The sequence below is a fragment of the Atractosteus spatula genome, chromosome 11 (assembly GCF_055471065.1).
Source record: "Atractosteus spatula isolate fAtrSpa1 chromosome 11, fAtrSpa1.hap1, whole genome shotgun sequence".
In the NCBI taxonomy this organism is placed as follows: Eukaryota; Metazoa; Chordata; class Actinopteri; order Semionotiformes; family Lepisosteidae; genus Atractosteus; species Atractosteus spatula.
The window spans coordinates 15,322,959-15,333,470 of record NC_142716.1 but is presented as its reverse complement, the minus strand read 5'-3'; the positions used below and the strand labels follow the sequence as shown (position 1 = coordinate 15,333,470).

Below are 10,512 nucleotides of genomic sequence, written 5' to 3'. Positions count from 1 at the left end.
AAAGCATTTCCATAAGTCACAATGCCCCAGAAATAATTACAACATAGATTCGGAACAGACAAAAGAGAAAAAATGCTGTATATATCAACTGTATTAAACTCTTAACATTATCAACCGTGATGTATGATGTGTGTCACTATTTAAGTTCTAACTCTCGAGATTCGAAAACAAATTTGTGTGACTAAACACGCTAATTTTCAGAACAATAATGAGTTGTGTGTAATATTTGTTAAATGCATTACACCGATTATTAAAAACAGTGGGAAAAGTTAAAAAATAAGCTTTTAAACCAGCAGTTGTCGTGAATACAATTACTGAAACAAGCAAGTCCCTACATAATGGTTGATGTGAATCGTTCTATTACTTCAATAAATGATGTTTGATACAATGTAATGGAAAACTTGTAAATTGTTTAAGAGTCTCCCATCCACAAGTCTAAAGTTGTCAAGACTCACCAGTAGCGATAATACCGCAGAACAAACCTACTTCCTGTTTCTGTTTCAAACCCATGTGACCCCTCTGCCAATGAGGACATGTCACGTCAACAGACACTAGTATATAAACTGTACTGTAACCCTCCAAACTAGAACGAGTATAACTGTGAAGACAATAATGAGCGGAGGATCACGTTTGTTAAGTTAAAGGTATGTATTTGTAAGAGTGATGCAGTTATATGTATACATATTAATTTATATTTATTTGTAGATGGCATCATTTCTTTTTATAATGCTTAGGAATTTTTATAGTACCGAAGTGAAACTCGGTAAACTTAATGGATGAAACAAGATGTATCCACGTAACTGCGCAAATATTATAAATAATTTTATATAACTATCGAAACATCTGAGTGGAGAAAAAAGTAAACCCAGAAGAAAAACTATTGTACTACTGTAATTATATTAGTAGTTTAAGATATGACTATAATGTACTGTAACAAGACAAACGGTGCTTTAAAGTGTTTATTATCCACAATAAATTTCATTTTGTTAACCTATTCTGTCTTCATTGATTATAATACTTGACCTACTGTTACTACTAAGGATATTGCTTTAGAATGTTTCTAACATCAATATGGTTAATTCATACATATTTGTGGCGGTAAGCTTGTTTCAATGAATGAACATTGAATATAGAATGTGCTTTTCATTCTTTGTCGAGCTAGATTAATTCTTAACATAAAGAATCTAGTTTTCAGTGAATCTGTGAAGCGGACTGTATCCCACTGGCAAAGGTAAAGAGATACCATTGTCGCCACCTGGCATCCGGAATTTTGAATTGTCGAGCAAAGTATTTCCAAAGCTACACCTGCATCAGAATATTGTGTATATAACTCGGCATAAAACTGCCTGGTCTAAACGGAACAGTCAGTATTGTTACATTTGCAAATTATTTTCGTGGTAGGAAACACTGCATATCAATGAATGACTAACACAATTTTACTTTGTGAATAAATTATATGACCACATTGTCGATGTTATTTTTTCTATACAGCTTCACCACTTAAGTAATAAAGTTAGTCGGGGACAGATATCATGGTACCTAATAAATAAACTACACAACATTAGGTTTTATGTATATTTTTCACTCAAGTGTACTGTAAGCAATAAAATGTCATCAACCAACTGTGCTGTCTCATGCGCCATTAAATACCTCGAAAAGGGCATTTTTAGCGCTGTCCCTCATTATGAATGGATGCATTTCAGAAGAAAAAATACATCGTCGTTAATCCACGATTTTAAATTAAAACGGTCACTGTGTTTTATGTAAGTTAGTGCCAAAAACATCAAACAGCCAAAGGCCTATGTATTTGGATATTATTCACCATTAAGAAGGAACCAACGATCAAGTGGACATTAATAGGTAACGTGCGCCACCTCGTGGAGTACTGCGTACATCACGAGCAAAATCTCAAAATGTTGGTGTTTTTATGTACAGCAGTACAGCACTGATATGCTTCCGTTCGCCGATGAGATAAAGAAAATTCCCACATTGCTAAAGACCCCTCAAAGTAGAAAAAACAGTTATTCTATATGAGCCAGTCAAGGTGCTTTCCAGAAGGCGGGGTTAATATTTTAAATTGAGGAGGCTGAAGCAGAACTTGCTCATTCAGTCAGGATAATCGAAGAGGAAAGACGTTACTTATAAGATGCCTGCACTGCAAATTAAGGACTCTGAGGTATGTTTTTATTATAATCGGATTAAATTGATACAGTTTTCGTTACATGAATACTTGTACAGTTTACATAATACATGAGGTGAACACGACTATATAAGATCAAGTGTAGTGTAATCTTACATTAGTAAACTATATACTTTTAAATAGTTTAGAGTATTTACAGTTGTTATAGACGTTTTATATAAAGGGTATACAGAATTCTATAGTTAATATTTTTTAATTATTTGTGTTAATAAGTAACTGGAATGTCCCGAAATGACTGGGGAATTCAAAAGGAAATAAGTTTAACTTGTTCTTAAAAGAAATACCTTCAAAACCCAAACTTCCACAAGTTAGGACACATGGATCTTAGGTCCACACCAAAGGTGTTAAATGATGCATGAAGATACTAGCTTTCAGTCCAGCTTTATTAAAAACGAACCCCAAGACAATGACAAATGTCCAATAAAAGTTATCAATTTTGTTATATTTTGTGTGTAAACAAGGACCCTTGCATATTCACCGCCCCCTCACAAGTGTATCCACAATGATATATTTTTAATTTAATTTCTGGCCCAATGCTGTCTTGAAAACACCATCGCCCGCGATGTTGTATTCTGCCAATTGAGGATTAGCGTACCGCACTTAAATCTGTACTCGACTGCAAATATATTTTTATCAGCTGATAATGATCCATATTTATAAGGGTTTACGCAGATTCCAAATTATGTTTTTTTTTAAATAACATTACCGAAATTTACCACAACTGGTCACAGAGCGCAAGAATGGATTTCTAAATGTGTTGAATAATTGTATTCATTATTGACGGGTAATGTAACATTTAAGACTTTCTATATTAAAATTACGGCTACAACGAATCTGAGGGAAACGCCTAAAGACTATGGATCATACTTGCGTATTATGGCCAAATAACCCTTTCGTCCACGAGTCATTTCACTTAAAGTCTTAGCAACACGAAAACGAAACACAGCGTATACAAATAGACAAGTTACATTTGTAACTTGCTTGACTTCAATCTTCAGTTCAACCAATGCACTCCTGAGTACTTCCACGCGTGGGCTGTCTGCTCCCAGAGGTCCGAAAGACACCCAGCGCCATCCTCAAGTACCGCCAGCTGCTCCAGCGCCGTGTGCGGCCCCGCTGCTCTTCTTCTGCTACAAGCGCACAGAAATTGGATTCCAAGGGGAGTGTACTCCTACAGGACTCTGTTCAAGCCCTACCAGACGGTGATTGAAATCTGCTGTAAATCAGGATCTAAACAGAAACAGGGCGATAGCGGCCATTTTAATTCATTTAGCAACATCATTTTTTTTTATGAAGACGCTCAACACAATCAACACCGAGCATCACCTTACGAGTTTTTAATCTTTCGTCATAAAAATCGAAGATATTGTTTCCTTGAGAACATATATTACAATGTACCAATCAACATACAGGACCAATGGAATCTCTTAATGAAAATAACGTATACATTTACCTTTATATTTTGGACCTTGGCTATAAATAATAAATATAAGGTAAATTATATAGTAAATTCTATTATTTCAGCTGTTAATTCAATTGTTTTCATATCAGGATATTTATACTCCTTAAAAAAGGTTAGAAAGTGTTCTGTTGATTCGGAATCGTAGTTTCCGGCTTTCGTAGTAATTTTCAGAGCAGGAATGAGCAGGTCCAGGCTGTTGCGAACAGTTGAGAACGGAGCCTCATTATTAAGCCCAATTTACCATCCACTGACACGCATTCCGATGCGGAAAATAAGTCTTTGCCCTGATAAAGGTAATAAACGGGCGGTTTTGTGCTTTAATTGCATTTTGCATATTCATCCTCTCAATTTATTTCGACGCCGCATCTTCAGAAGGGTCAAATTGACCTTATCTCGTTTTACTGTTATGTGAAAGATTTCCTCTTTACAAAGATTAAAAACGGAACAGCAGACGGGACTTTAGGTGATATGCTATATATTATTTTACGCAAAACGTGTAAGTTATAAACTACATTTAGAGACAGTGGTCCGTCTTTTCCACCTGCAGTGTTAAAACCTGCTCGTGTACCTCAATGGTATTTGCTTTAGTAAAACTATACTGTATTCCCATGTGTAAAGTCACGCGTGCAGTTTTGCACTGAGCCTTGTTACGCGTACGTTTGCTCCTCTGGTACGAAACCAGTCATGAAACTTACAATAAACTAAGAATGGTCAAGCTCTCGCTTGGAAACTCCAGGTCCTAATGTCAAATGTGATCAAAAATTGTTTCTGGGATATACTTACCCGCTTTATTTAAAAGTACATTACATTTAAATATATTGTTTATTATATATATTAAAATATATATTAGTTATTTAAAATAAATGTGTAAATATTACGCCATTTGTCTCAAATTCCAAAACAACAATAAAACAGTTTATTGTGTGTACAGCCTGACAATAACAAACAATAATGGCGTCCTGGGACCCAGACCTGCACACATACCCTAGCAACACAAATCGGGTAATTCTGATTGGAGGTGTTCTGTGGGTTTCTTCAGTGAATCATCGAGAAAACTTAGGTTTTCCTGTCATCTAGTGGCAAAGAAAATTTAGTGTTTGCCATGACATAAGTTTAGTCAGTTTAGTAATATGTGTATTTTGATGTCAAAACAAATGACAAAAATAATATTAGAAAACTATGTATTTATGAATAATAAACTAATATGTAATATGTTCACTAATATGTTTTTATTTTTTTCAGAATTTTCACTTACACTTGCAAAATGGAAATACAACAGGTAATAGCCTTTTTGTGATTTTTAAATTATTTTGTAATATCGGGACTGTCGAATCCTGGTCCTGGAGATCTGGTCTGTCTGTAGTTTTTCTGTCTCAGCTCTTTTACAGGCTGAATCATCTCTTAGGGTACTTAAATAATCAATTTAGTAGTTTCTCTCAGCTCCTTATGGGCTCTTCTTTGAAGAGACCTGCTGTGTAGTAGCCGCCGTGAGTCACCCAGGTGGGGCTGCATTTCAGTGGTGACTGACGTCTGTCCCCTTTTTACATATAAAGCACTTTGGGATGAAAACCATGTTGTAAAAGCAAGGAATTATTATTTCAGTAGCTGGATCATATTATGACGCCACACGAGGATGTGCTTAATATTTTAGTGTTTTGCTTTAACTTGTCTGAGTGAGGAAATGACAGCCCTGGCCATAACTTCAATTCCGATACCCTTCCACTCTCCTTGCAAGGAATAAACCAGGTAGGCAGCTGCAAAGGTGAAGATGGGGTGGAAGGAGGGAGGGAGGTAGAAAAGATGTACCCAAAGGGTGCTCAACAGGTGAGATATTTATGCAAACGAAAGCAGAAGTGTGAGATTACAAGTTGCCCTCCTCCAGAACTGCTGTTTAACAACTCCATTGATAAAAAAAAACTACAGACACACCACATATCCAGAACCAGAACCTGACAGCCCAGCCCCACCTTAGATGTGTAATGTAACAGCCTGTTCCAGGGGTTCCCAACTCTGGTCCATGGAATCCAGAATCCAGCAGGTTTTCCATCTCTCCATAAATTATCAACATCTTTTCTCCTGGGAGAAATTGATCCAGTTAAGGTAAAACCACACCAATTAATCCTTTCTCCACAGCCTTAAGATGTTGATGATTTAAAGAGACATAGAAAGCCTAGTGGAATCTGGACCCCGAGGCCCAAAGTTGGGAATCCCTGATGTAAAGGTCAAGGTTTATTAACAGTTATTGCACTGAAGAATATGCGTTATTCTTCTCTGCCTGGTAGGTGCTAATGACGCCACCTGCCATGATGAACACTACTATCTCTTGGCTGCTCTTCTCTTTGTCATAATTCTGGGCTTCTTCCTATTCAGCGTGCAAGCCAGCAGGGAGACAAATATTCATCAGCGCAAAAGAGGTAACATGCTCTTATAGTTAAGGATGTACAGAAACTTGTCAGTTGGTAGCTGAATATTGAAAAGAAAAAAAACATGTTTCAAACCAATTTTGGCGTCTTTTTAATATGGTGTTCCAGCATCTGTGACCTACAACCTTAATGTCATCTGAAGCAATATCAATATGGTGAAGGTATTCTGTTTCTTGAATGAATCTCTCTAGTCAGCTTATTTTCCAATTGTTTTCCCAGTTGGGAAAGACCAATTCTGGTATCATCACTTAGATAGCCCAGGGGACTGAAGGCTAATGAGCGTCCTCTGATTCCACCTTCTTATCAAAGGGATGTTAACTGGGAGACCAGTGTAAAGGCTGTGTATCCTTCCCAGGCTCATAAAGGGGCTCCCTCCAAAGAGGGAAACATAGAGCTAATTGGTCCATAATAATAATAAAATTATAATAAAACTTTTATATAACACCTTTAAAGGTGGCCTCTCATTTACAGAATGACAACAACAATAAAAATAAAAACACTAGACAAAAACACAGTGAGAATACACAGAGGAGACAGTAGAAGGTGGTACTAAATACAGCAGGAGCAGAGGGGTAAAGAACAGAACCAGTTAAGTAAAGGCTCTTCTAAAGAAGAAGGTTTTGAGTCTGGATTTGAAGGAATTTAGAGAACTCTCTGATATCCTTGGGAGTTCCAGTTTTGGGGCGTAACAGGAGAAGGCCCTTTCACCCATAGAGTGTAGACGGGCTTGGGGGACAGATAGGAGACCAGAATTAGAGGAGAGAAGATTGCGAGGTGGGGAGTAGGGCAATAATAGCTCAGACAGGTACTGAGATGCCAAGCCATGCAGAGCCTTATAGGTGAGCATGAGCATGAGGATTTTGAAGTTGACACGAAACTTGACAGGAAGCCAGTGCACTAGACCTGGTCAGAATCATGACTTCTCACACCATCCCACACATTTCTGTTAGTGGAACACAAATTCTTTAGATCCACATGTGTCCCCTGACCCAGGAAATAATTTAGTGCACGACTGAAAAAAGAAGCAGAGATGGGACCCTTCCACTCTTACTATTTAATGACACAATGCTTCGCCTCACAAAGATCAGTCAGTTGTTGATTTCAGCCTTGTATTGCTTGGAGAGTCTTGTCCTCAAGAGAGTTTTGCTTCCTTGATCAGTGATACTGTAACTGTAAAGCCAGGAGGTAGTTAAGGTCTAAACACTAATCATGGACAGTGATGTTTTTGAAAGCCTCAGTCAATAGAGTCACTCTTCTCCAGATATTTCAATTCTGCATTGAGACTGGGATTCCCCCAAGTGATTACATGTAACTGAGCGAGCACTGCTTCAGGGTACGCGTCTGACTTACCTGACACTTGTCAGGGCTGCAGTATTGCCCCGTGTTTCCCATGAGGTGCCAGTGCTTCTGTGGGCACTGTGGAGATTGTTCTGCTAGGGGTGCCTTTCAGAGGCATGGTAACTCTTTCCTTCTGCTGGTATGAGCCCAGCTGATGGACCACTGTCAGTTCAACACTGGGGGCAATACTAAAGGAGGACCTGCAATGCTATTTTTATATTTCTGGGTTAGAAAAAAATGAATTTATGTCAATAAGTTTAATTTGTTACCGAGATTTAATAACCAGCCTGAGAAATTAGGACTGCAGTTCCTCTTTAAACAAATAAAAATTACTGCCATATCCAGATTTAAAGCATGGGCAGCAGAATGGCAAAATCAACACAGAAACTAATTGATAAGAAAAACATGAATGTGTGCAACTCCAAAAGGGTAAAACACAGCAGACATTTTTTTTTCATCAGACTTATATTTTTCTGCAGTTAACACTTTAATGTAACATGCTTAACATTTATCTCCCACAGGACCAAGTGAGCCCCCTCTATCGATTGAGGAAACGCAACCACACGCTGGACTCTACGTTGCCACCTATGAGTAAGAAGGACAGAGTGACTGACATGAAGCTGAACCACTGTTACCACCGGTACTCTCCTCAGGAAGATGGCAACGATGTGAAGACAAAACAAGAGAGGTTTCGCAAACCAATCAATCCTTCATCTCACATCCAGAGCCATAGATTTCTTTTGAAGGCCAAAAGATGCAAAAACAAGTAACTGTTGGCTCCAAAACTGACACACAGTTCTTCCACCTGGAAGTGATCGCACTCTTCTCAACCACATTTCTTGAATTTACTATTCTCAGGCATTTTCAGGACCAGTTTAAGGATTTAATGAGCCCTTAAGTAAGGGAGAAGGGCCCCACCTAGCTCTGTTGGTAGTGCATGAGACTCGTAATCTCAGGGTAGTGGGTTCGTGTCCCACATCGGGTGCAAGATTCTTTAACAATCTATACTGGGCGGCAGCAGTATGGGGGAGTGGTGTTGGAGGTACGTGTGTGGAAGAAAGGCCTGGAAATCCACTTCCGTATCTTGCCATGAAAACTCTATGGATAGTGAGAGAGGAAATATCCATAGGGTCGCCATGAGTTGACACCGACTCAATGGCACTCAACAAAAACAACAAGTGAGAACCAATTTAATGAAACAAATGCCTGAAGAAGTTGGTTTGACAAGTGTGGTTGACCATTCTAGGGACAGATTGTGTCATCAATTATAGAACAAGAAACTTGAAGTGCAAAATGTTTGTCCAGCAACCAGGAAGGTAGTTAGGTTGTTGACCACGAACTGATGCATCACAGTTTACATCATCAGCATTATGTTTGTAATAAACAGCTCTCAGGTGCAAACAATTCTGGTGCAGACCATATCTGCTGATCTGCTAGGAACTACTTGTGCAACTACTACTGGTGCTCAGAAAATCAGCCCCCAGTATGTTAGCAAGAATCTACCCAAGTGCCTGCAACACCTGTAACTTTTAATGTATGGACCAATTTTGTTTTTTCAAATTGAGCTGAGGTCCAATTTTACATGGAGTTCGGGAGGGATGACAGCAGCCAAGTTCAATCAGACTGAGCTGTCAGTATTTAGCAATCACTCCTGACGTCATTTCCTCTCCTAAAACACTATAAATACTGTAGTAGTTCAGGTGGGTAGCTGTGTCAGCACGCGTAGGCTGCAAAGGAACAAGTAATAGGTTTATTCCATGCTGAAAAAAAGAAGAAAGAAAACATGTTTTGGCCGTGGAGCCTTCTTCCTCACACCTGAAGAAGGCTCCACGGCCAAAACGTTATGTTTTCTTTCTTCTTTTTTCAGCATGGAATAAACCTATTACTTGTTCCTTTACTACAAATACTGTATGATCCCCTTCTCTCCCTCATAAAATGTATTTTGCATCCCACCTCCACCCCATCTCCACCTCTGCAGCTGCCCCTTAGTCACTCCTCACTCAGCATGGGGGTCCCAGCCTCCTCATCCTGTGGCCTGGTGCTCAGCCCTCACCCAAGCGGGTTAAGCCAGATTTTCACTAAACACTCCATAATCCGTTATTCTTGGATGTTGTTATTCCTAGTAAATTTGTGGTTATGATGTACCACATTTTAAACAAAGACAAATGTTCATAAGGTTTAAAGAAACTCTATTTCCAGAGCACAGAGTATGCAATTTGTTATTGGAACAATCGTATTGAGCTTGGATATCAAGAAAAAATATCGAAATCTAGTGGTGCTTTTTTCCCCAGCAGAGCTGTTGTAGCCTTTAATTTCTGTCCATAAAAGTAAAATATGAGCTGCTCATAGTATTGTAATATATGATAGAAATACATCATCCTTGAGCTGTGCTTTTTCTGGATGATAAGAATATTTTCTTTATTTAACTCAGTTGTATATATATTTAATAAAGTGTTACCTATTGTGTTTACACACCGATTTGTCTCTGTTTTTCACCTGCTGATGCCTTACCTTGATGGACTGAAAAACTAAACCTGGTCGATGTCAGATGATTTAAATTGGACCTAACGATTCCCCCATATGTTACAACTATCTTTCAAGTGAATATATCAAAGCCCTCCCTCCTCCCAGCTTCCTAAAATAGCTTGTGTTGAAATACCAAGTACTAACATCACAAATGGATGTTATTAACTGAAGTTCGGGAGGGATAAGTCAGTCTTGCATGGCTGTATGTAAACACCATCATTACGAAGGTATATACCGAACTCAAACCCCTCTCCTTCGCGTTGGTCTCAATAATTCCTCCTCCGCCTTGCAGCTTCCTCTCGGTTCCCTCAGTCTGCCCATTAACTGAGACGGTTAAGCCAAACGTATCTCGCCAAGTATTCCGCACGGTCACAAAGCTTTCAGGGAACTTGATTCTAGTACAGTTACTGGGAAAAGGGATTAGTTTACAGAGCACGGCGTTAAATCAGTGAAAGTGGTCAGGTTTGTCGATATACATATAAATATGTCACTGGAGAAAAGGTTACAATTTTAATCAATACAGATGCCCCCTTTAAAAGAAGCGACCTATCTCCCAGTGAAAT

At 38.6% G+C, this 10,512-nt stretch overlaps 1 long non-coding RNA gene across 1 annotated transcript; it reads left to right on the top strand.

The window, feature by feature from the left end:
* Positions 1-3,029: 3,029 nt before the first annotated feature.
* Positions 3,030-9,890, top strand: LOC148823611 (uncharacterized). Its single transcript, XR_016093796.1, has 4 exons — positions 3,030-3,402; positions 4,905-4,941; positions 5,945-6,076; positions 7,945-9,890. It is a non-coding gene; the product is annotated as an uncharacterized LOC148823611 (long non-coding RNA).
* The last annotated feature ends 622 nt before the right edge of the window (positions 9,891-10,512 follow it).